The sequence below is a fragment of the Haemaphysalis longicornis genome, unplaced genomic scaffold (genome assembly GCF_048455015.1).
Source record: "Haemaphysalis longicornis isolate Haplotype H1 unplaced genomic scaffold, Haemaphysalis longicornis Haplotype H1 scaffold_1, whole genome shotgun sequence".
NCBI classification, from domain to species: Eukaryota; Metazoa; Arthropoda; class Arachnida; order Ixodida; family Ixodidae; genus Haemaphysalis; species Haemaphysalis longicornis.
Window position 1 is genome coordinate 462,806,842 of NW_027526203.1, and position 10,036 is coordinate 462,816,877.

Below are 10,036 nucleotides of genomic sequence, written 5' to 3' on the forward strand. Positions count from 1 at the left end.
TACGGACGTAACTGAGAGCGTTGACAGAAGTCATTTAAGTGGAAACAATAGAGCAAACAATTCTGTAAAAGACAAAAACAAACCCCGTAAGCGGAAAGGGAAAAACAAATGCAATAAATATTTAATCAGCTACATAAATATGCAGGGAGGCAGAAAGCCAGATAAGTGGGTGGAAATTCAAAAACAACTTGAACGGGAAGGAATAGACGTGTACGCTTTAGCTGAGACTCACCTCCGGGACCTAGAAGCCCCACCTATCATAGACAATTATGTCTGGGAAGGTTGCAACAGGACCACAGGAATGAAGAAAGGGGGAGGTGTTGGCATGCTCATTAAACAAGGGACCGACTGGCAGAGAGTGCATGAAAGTTGTAAATAGCATCAATGGGTTAGAGGCACCATAGAGGGGAAAAATACATGGTTAGGAGTGATGTATCTGTGGACCGTGTGGGGGCCCGTGTTCCCCTACGCCTTGCCTGCACATGTTTCCGCGAGCTGGGAGCCGCCATTTTGGGTAGCCGGCGCGTCACGTAGGTCGTGTCCTCTTCATGACCCCGCGCGACGCGCCGAACCGGCTCACCGCGAACTGTGCGCGAGGGCGCGAGGGAAGGAGGACCAGTTTGTCACCTTCCTTTGCGCCACCCTCTCCTCGACCTGGGGAAGACCCAACACCACCTAGAAAGTCTAGGTGGTGTTGGAAGACCTCCTCTCCCCTCCGAGCTGACCTGCGGGACGAACGAGCGCTCCGGCGGGGAGTCGACTGGGCGATTTGGTCGGAGTCGGTTGGCTCGGCTGTGCCTACGCCGAATGCCCCGATGACGGTGAACCCAGTTGGCTCCACGAACTCTGCCGAGAGATTCTGCCCTGATCGGTCGCCTCGGGATGCCCCCCCTTGCTCCCGCGGCCGTGATGACGGATATCGAGGTCTGAGCCCAGCGGCTTGAGCGAGCGACAGGAGCCACTGTCTCCCCGCGAGCGATAGTCGTGTTGTCTGGTGTATGCCCTGTGTCTGCCAGGCAATAAAGCCTCACTTTGGATTGCCGGAGCCTGTCTACCGCATGTGAGTACTCGAACCCGTGCGTGAGTCTTCGGATTCCGCAGGGCTAGTGTACGGCGCGTAGCGTTCTCTAGCAAAGCTAGCCGGGGTCCTCTGCTATCCCGTACGTTAGCCCACAACCGGAAGTAGTGCTAGGGAGGAAAATGAGGAAATGGTAAACTGTTTGAGAAGAGATATAAACGAGTTCAAAGATTCGGGCGAAATAATCATAGTTGGAGATATGAATGCCCATATAGAAGGTTTGGATGGATACACAGACCACAACGGTTCTCTAGTGATAGATCTACGCCAGGAAAACCGGCTTGTAATAGTAAACACGGAAAGCAAGTGTGACGGACAAATAACGTGGGAAAGCGGTAACAGACAGTCCAGCATAGACTACAGTTTAGTATCCGAGACAGTATACGGAAGGCTGCGGGAAATGAGGATAGATGAAAATGGAACAGACAGCTTAGGAAGCGACCACAAGCGGTTTAGCTTGCACTTTGGAGGCGCAACCCGGACAAATGCAGAAATAGGTACAATAGTACAATAGGAGGAAATAATTTGAATAATGAACAGTTAAAGATCATCGCTGATAGATTGGAAGATGAAATCAATAAATACCCAGGCAAAAATTGGGATTACGACGAAATGATTGCGTTCATAAAGGGTAAGATGAAGGAAGCAAAGGAACGAAACCGATGGAAAGGGAAGAAAAAGCCGAAAAGCTGGTGGAATAAGGAAATAAAAGAGGCTATTGACCAGCGAAGAAAGGCGTCGAGAGAACATAGAGAAGCAAAAAGAACTGGTATGGAACCGGAGGTAGTGAAGGAGAAGTGGGATGTCTACCGTGGGAAAAACTAGAAGTGCAGAAAATGGTGCAAGCAAAGATCAAGCAGAAAAGCGAACAATGGATGGCAGAAATACGGAAGAAGGACAAAAGCGCATCCAAGAAGTTTTGGAACCATGTAAAATCACTAAGCTCAAAAAACGATAACCATCAAAAATTCCTGATTGATGAGGAGGGGGAACATTTAGAAGGAGAGCACGCGTTGGCGCATATTCATCGAGTGATTAGTGAGAAGTTTAGGACAATAGTGGTAGGGAAACCTGCACCGATAACATCAGCGCCACAAAAGACTGCGGAAAGGGAAATAAGTTTGAGCAACCTTGATTGGAAAAAAGCAGAGCAAAAGGTTTCCCCCCAGACAGCAGTGGGCCCGGACGGAATACCAATGCAACTGATAAACCTACTTGGACCTAAAAGTAAGGAATCGTTTATGAGGGCAATAGATAAGGTGATAGAAACCAAACAAATACCAGAAGACTGGTTAGAAAGTAGGATGAATTTAATATATAAAGGCAGAGGAGACAAAGCCAGTATTGATGCATACAGACCACTCACAGTAACGTCAGTGGTGTATAGATTCGTAATGCAGGCGATAAAATCAGAAATTCAAGCATGGATGGAAGAAAATGAAATGCTTGGGGAACTGCAGAATGGATTTAGACAAGACAGGCGACTGGATGACAATCTGTTCGTGATAACGCAATGCATTGAAATTGCGAAAGCACAGAATAGACCACTATGGATTACGTTCTTGGACATTAAAGGGGCATATGACAACGTAAAACAGAGAACGGCTGTGGAGAATGCTGAAACTCCAGGGATTAGATGACGAGTTAGTACAGTTCCTTATAGTAATCTATAAAGACAATAGAGTGCACCTTACTTGGGAAGGACAGAAATGCGCCCAGCAGGTCAACATCCATCGGGGACTGAAACAGGGATGCCCTTTGAGCCCAATACTGTTCATGCTTTACATGGCAGGGTTAGAAAAGAAACTGGAAGAAAGTCAAGTAGGGTTTAGCCTAACCCATATGCTGCAAGGCGAAGTGGTACAACAGCATATTCCGGGAATGTTATACGCAGACGACATTGTTTTTTTAGCTGATAACCAAACCGATATGCAGCGGCTAATAAATATTTGCGGCCAGGAAGCCACTGACCTCGGATTAAATTTCAGTGCAGAAAAATCAGGAATAATGGTTTTCAATGACGCTACCACCGACGTAGTGTCTATCCAGCAAGGCGAATTACCTAGAGTGAAGGAATATAAATATTTGGGAGTGTGGATAAACGAAGGGGATAACTACTTAAGTACTCACGAGGAGCAACTTAAGGTTAAGGGAAAGCGAAACGCAGCTATAATGAAGCATAGAGCTCTGTGGGGGTATAACAAATGTGAAGTAGTAAGAGGAATGTGGAAAGGAGTAATGGTTCCGGGTCTCACGTTTGCGAATGCTGTACTCTGCTTAAAATCAGACGTTCTATCAGGCCTTGAAGTAAACCAGAGAACGGTAGGACGTTTGGCCTTAGGCGCGCATGGAAAAACAACTAACGAAGCAGTTCAGGGAGATATGGGCTGGGCGTCGTTTGAAGTTAGAGAAGGTCAGAGTAAAATATGCTTTGAGATGAGGTTGAGGGCAATGGATCAACGAAGGTGGGCAGCTAAGGTTTTTAGGTACTTATACTTGAAAAGCGTGGACACGCAGTGGTTAAGAAAGACTAGAAGGCTAACGATGAAATACGGAAAGAACAGTGGGGAATCCAAAACAGCCAAGGTAACCAAAAAAGAGGCAAGGCAGATTGAAACGAATAAATGGAGGGAAAAAATGGAAGCTAAAACGTTGTTAGAGATGTACAGGGCTGAGAAGATGAACATCAGAAAGGAAAATTTCTACGATAATTCCCAGGGCAGTGCTTTGCTTTTTGAGGCTAGAGCAGGTTGCCTGCGAACTAAGAGTTTTGTGGGGACGTATTCACAAAATGATGGGGTATGCGTGGTCTGCGGAAAAGAAACAGACTATGCGGCACATCGTGTTAGAATGTGAGGGTATTCATCCAAATCTACATGAAGGGAATATTGGGCTTTCAGAAGCCCTAGGATTTAAGGGTATCACAGAGGAAGTTAACTTCAAGGCTGTCGAGGGGACGAAAAGAAGATTGGAATGCTGGTGGACGAAAAGCAGAGAGGGGAATATTGCCTAGGACAGTTACCACCTGTAACAGAAAAAAAAAGAGTATTTTGTGCCTAATAAGCTTTTTGTGCCTGCCCTAAGCAGCGCTAGTATTGAACCAAAAGTGTAAAACATAGGTATATTAGTCCTTTTTGGTAAGATGACATGTCATCACCCCGATACAAAGGGGAAACCAATAGAAATCATCATCATCATCATGGTGCCGTTCTTAAGTTGTCACCGAGTATAGCGCAAATTGTAGTCTGGAGTCCCCAGGCCATGTTTCGAACATAATCGGTGCGTTTACACTTCAGTAGAAAAATCAATTCGAAAGTGCCATCCTCCTCTCTGCATCTCCCTTGCCGATTTCCTATGATGTTTCGACGCTCACTCGACATGGCTTGGCTTGACAGCACTACTTCACGGATCTCCGACCCTCCGACAGTGTCAGACAGCCAACTGGCGGCGGCAACAAATCTAGTAACTTTGGCCGGCAGGTCATCGCAATTCGTCCGCTCAGTTGAAACTAGCCACGACACGCTTTGTGCATGGAAGAATGTGCCTTTAGCTTGTTAGTTTGTAGACTGTATCAAGCTTAGTAAAGTCTGTGAAGTCCAAGTAGCTCCACACAAGCGCACATGCGACGCTTCGCTGAGTGGTACGCTAGTTGCCTGACCAATTAAAGGCGGGAGAACAGTCAGCGACAGTGGCTAAGGCTTTGTGCTGCTGAGCACGAGGACGCGCGTTCGATTCCCGGCCGCGGCGACCGCTTTTCTGATGGAGGTGAAAAGCGAAAACGCCCGTGTGTACGAGATTTCGGCGCACGTTAAAGATCCCCAGACGGTCAAAATTAATCCGAAGCCCTCCACTATACGCCTCATCGCCTGCGTTGCGTCGGCGCGTTAAACCCTACAATCAATGAATAACAGTCAGCGAAGTTCATATGGGTACTAAGGAATTAAACTCAACCGAAACTTTTATTGTAAAGCGTAAAACCAAGCTGCGGGAAGCACTTTTTGTTCTGGGTGAAATATATATATATGGTCAGCAGCACGACCATATATTTGCGATCGCGTTTCTGCAGAGATGAGATACTATTTGTGTACATTCGGGGGTCGCTTACTGCACGGGCGTTATTCAAGAAATAGATGGCGGTGAGATGTTTGAGTGGCGCCCTCTGGCTCTGACGTCAGCTTAGGGACTGGGTCCGCTGTCGTCTGCTACACTCCGCTTGTGAGGGGCAGCAATGCCTGTGGTGAAATCGCCCGCTTTGTTGCTTTAGTGCATTAAAAAGCGTATTTCTAGTAATTCAGTTGTTTTGCTAGCTTCTGCCAGCTCTGAATAATTTCAAGCTGTACCCAGCACAAGTTTTCCACACACGAGGGAAGAGAGAACAACTTTCTTCAGAGCATCGGTCAGAAGATCGTGTGTAACTCGTCCTTTCTATCTTATTTGCAGTGTAGAGCTCCGGGCTCCTCGATAAGTGGTAAAATGGGTAGGCTTCGCAAACGTTTTTTTGAGATTCTCTCAAGAAGACTCAAGAGTGTAATGCTATCAAGCAGCAAGACCCAACAAGCGCATCGCACAGCAGGAAATAAAACGGTTCGCCTCTATTTTTTTCGCTGTTGTTGACTTGATGGATGTTTTTCTGTTCCCAATACATTATTTTCTTCATCGTGACAACCGTGTTATTAGGAGGTTTGGGGATGTTTGGGGGGTTCACAGAGTTCGTGTGATATTTTCTTCAGGCTGTATGGCATACATTACTTCTTCAAAAATTGGCTTATGTTATGGCTGCGTGAAAGAATGTGCATATCTAAAGCGTGCGTTGTTTATTTACATGTAAACGCAGTGAGAAGGTTTGTGAGAAGCAATCGCGCCTGAGTCAACGTTGTCCAGAGTACTTGAAGGCGGCGTTTGGGCTCTCAATTTCTATCGTAACCATCGTTATCATGACGAACTGACAACTAGAACAATTATGGCATGATTGCGGTGTTGGAGGGTTGATATACTGTATAACAAGAACGGATGAATATTTCCAAGCAGCTCTTTGCTGTTTTCCAACACTTCCAGGCGTAAAGAACAAATCCTGGAATACTCGGGATGCCGTTCAATGAATTTAAGAAAATTACTCTCTTAATATAGACTTGGGATGCGGCCCACTAATCAGCTCGATTTTACAGTTGAAAAAAGGTTTCTCCTCCTCCTTCCCCTCCCCCCTCTCGAGTGCAGTTTTCCTGTAACGCATATCTGAATATTGGGAAGATATCGCTGTGGGAAATGTACGGAAATATCCCTCCAGGTCTGAACAAACATTCTGCCACTGTATTTTTACCGTAGACGTGACTCGTTTGGCAAAATAAACTTCCACACTGGTTAGAAGCCTGATATAAAAAAGCACGCGCTTATTCACAAAGTGGATTATTTGGAACTCAACCTGTTTTTGCGGCCCATAATGCATGTCGGCATACTTTCATGCAGTAACAACATAAAATGATGTGATACAATACTTTCGAGCTTTTCGGCAAGGTTGCGAAAACTATTTTACTTTACGTACGATTAAATTCCTTCTGTCAAAGCCGAGAGCCCCGAAGGGCTAGAATTTGTTCTGGTCTTGCATTTTAGCTGTTGTCGGTTATTAGCAGCTGGCTGTCCCCTTTGTTCCAAAGATTGCTGAATACAGAGGCTGACGCCTAGCTCCGACTCTTCGCGCTCCGCGCAGGACCGGCTTCGCAAGGAATGGGGCGACGCCGGCAATGTTTCTTCCGCAGCGGTATTCAAAACTATACTTCAAATCACGCCTTGAGCTAGTGTATGCGATTTTAAGTCTATTATTATGATAAAAAGTTACGCACACGCAAAATATGCTGCGGACAAGCGTCACACGTCAACCGAGCGCAAAGAAACAGCAGGGAGAGCGAGCCCGAGTGAAGCAGACGACAAATGCGAGAATCCCTAAGCCGACGTCACGGAGGCACGCTTCGCAGCGCCGCCTGTGGTCGCGCTCACCGCCAATACGATATATACTCTACATTTCCCTACCCGGCAACGCTGTTCTTGGGTGGGGAAGTGGCAGCTGCCTCCAACTGCCACTTTCCAACAAGCTGTTTTCCTTGCGTGCTAATCTTGATGCTACCCCGTATGATGTCCATGGTGAACGGTCAATGTCAATCGCGCGATAAAGAAACTCTCAAAGAATAAGTCACCGGGGCCTGATGGGATTGTTTCAGAATTCTACCAGGTGTTCCGTGAAGAGATCAGTACTGTTTTGGTTTGGCCTCCAAACCAGTCCACTCCTCTCCTCACATATATGCCCATATCCTCATAGCGGCGCCCTGGGCGCAGCCTTGTTGGATGGTGTGAAGTCACCCACCACTGCAGGCCTTCAAGAACGCGTTTCTCGCCGTCGCCTTCCGTGGGGCCGGGGCGCATCGACGATCACCGGAGCGGCTTAGGACCAAATTGTGCAATTATTTTCTAGTGTCACTGTGAATGGCCACTTATCGGACCACTAGACACTGTGTGCCAACCTCCCGAGACTACTTAGTACCGAAAAATGGCCCATAAAGCTTTTTCAAGCGCTGTTCTGATAGGCGCAGCTCCCCAGCAAACCATAAAACATCTTGTGGATGTCCATTCAATGTAACTTCCCTGATATCCAATGTGCAGAGGATATTCGTGAACGCCCACGTTATGTCCACAGGATATTCAGGCGATGTCCCTATTGCCTCGGAATAGACATCCACAAATACTTTCGTCTGGATATCCACAGGATGTCCTTAAAATTCATGGAAACTTTCTGTGGACATTTCACAGATATCCGGACGACATCATATAATGTCCATTTGATGCCATGTGGAGGCATTCTCAGGACCTTATACTATTATTATATAACCATTTATATATTATTATTAGTGACATGAAACCATCCCCAATTTTTATTGCAAAGAAAAATGGTATTTATTTCAAAATCATTTCAATATCCACCAGATGAACCTTGCTGGAAGTTCAAGACCTAGAAAACATTAAAAAAATAAAAACAGCACAAGTTAAACGCTTGTTAAATAGCTATTATTGAAACAGCTGCTTACACCATTCTGCCTATTGAAAGAGTGACAGGCTAAAAGAAAATTGCAATCAACCGGGCGGGTCAGATACTTTACATACAAACTCACCATCAACAGGCGTGCATATATGAATCGTTTCTTAACTGTGCAGCTAAAATGAGACAAGAGAAAAAACACAGCAAAGATTTCGGCTTTTGAATAAAAACAGTGCCAAATAAACAATGTGATTCAACTTGAAGCCGTGCAAAACTTAAGCAAAGAATAAACTTTAAATGTAATAAACCCACAAAAGATTTTAAATAAAAGTTATCATGAAGTTAAACAGAACACCAGAGAAAATAGGAGCTGCCAGAATACCTAAGAAACAGGCCGGAAAAGCAAAGGTTTAGTCTACTATACTGCATGCTAAAATATTACGCAAAAGAAGGCACGTGCTTGGATTCATGTTCACGTCTTCTGTAAATTTGCTTCTGAGAAGTTGGGCCGCCAGTTGAAATCTTGTGTTTGATCCAGAAATCTTGTTTCTTCAGCAGAAAGAGCGGCAGCAAACTTCGCAGCAGCGGCGGCAGAATATACATTTGAAGAAAGGGAAAAGGAACGAAATGCTAGGTACCCTTCTTGGAATGGCAGAATCTGGAGAAAACGCTAGTTGTCCTGCAAGAAAATGTCGTATATCTTGGTTAGTTTCAGCTTATTGCTGACATTATGATAGTTTCTTACCTGCTACTGCAGACGTTGATCAAGGGGCTGGGATGAAGTTTTTGTGATGTATTCACTGGCAGTCTCAGATGGAAAACTGGAAGAAAATACCAAGCAGTAATTTGGAGTCGCGAGTAGCATCACAATCGCAAAGAAGAAATACCTTGAACAGAGATAGAAGTATACGGCCGGGTCCTTGAAGTGAAGCCGATCGGTGATCTGAGAACCGTGTGGTGCAGCCGAAGACAGGAACCGAACACAGCCGTCGATTTCCCGTCTCTTGAGACGCGAAGTCCTTCGAGCAATTCAGTACGAGACAACAGGCGAGCAAAGAGCGAGTGAGCGACCGAAAAGCGCGGGAACCACGGGAACCCAGCTCCCCGTCGAAGAGGGCAAGGATGGTTTCCTCCGGTCCTCCTCCTTCTCCACCGCCGCCGCTTTTGTCAGACGATACGCCAAGCAAGTACGGAGATGCTGCGCTCGGGGGGGGGGGGGGGGGGGGGGGGGGTTGTGGCGAATGCACGGCACTTGCTTCGCGCCCACTCCGACACCCCGGCATACAACCCCCCCCCCCCCCCCCCCCCCCCCCCTTCTCCTCGCCCACTCCATACAAGTGGAAAAAACGCGGCCGAGCTTTCTCGCGCAAACCCTGCCGCAGCCCAAAACGAAGAATCTGACGCCAAGCGCGCGCCCGCTCCCTCCTTCCCCCCGAGCACGGCTTTTGAAGCTCCTTTCATGGCGGCCGAGCTCGTGTGGGCCATTCAAAATGCAAAAAGAAAAAGTGCGCCCGGTGCTGACGGCATCACATACCAGGACATCGGAAACGTAGCCGAGAGGCAGCGCTCGCGCCATCTTGACTTTGCAACTTCCACTGGTCTTCCGGCACCCTCCCTGCTCAATTTGGCCTCCAACTTGTCTCTCCCGTCCTAAAAAAGAACAAATCTCCCAAACTTTTCTCCTCTTTTCGTCCTTTTTCACTTACGAGCGCTGCCTCCAAAATTCTCGAATCAATGGCGCTCGCACGCCTCGAATTACCAGTATGTGCGAATCTGCAACTTGAACCCTGAGCAGCAGACGGGTTTTTGCCGCCAGCGCAGTGCCATGGATTCAATTGCTGACCTTGTCTCTGCACTATAAAACGCGAAAGCTACCAAAAACCATGGCCTTTGTCGTCCTTTTGGACATTCGCAAAGCCTTCGACTGCTTACCC

The 10,036-nt window shown here is 46.8% G+C and overlaps 1 long non-coding RNA gene across 1 annotated transcript; it reads right to left on the reverse strand.

Annotated features, from left to right (window-relative positions):
* Positions 1 to 7,665: 7,665 nt before the first annotated feature.
* LOC144156165 (uncharacterized) lies at positions 7,666 to 9,155 on the reverse strand. Its single transcript, XR_013319694.1, has 3 exons — positions 8,990 to 9,155; positions 8,848 to 8,923; positions 7,666 to 8,781 (listed from the first exon to the last, which is right to left on the reverse strand). It is a non-coding gene; the product is annotated as an uncharacterized LOC144156165 (long non-coding RNA).
* Between the last annotated feature and the right edge of the window lie 881 nt (positions 9,156 to 10,036).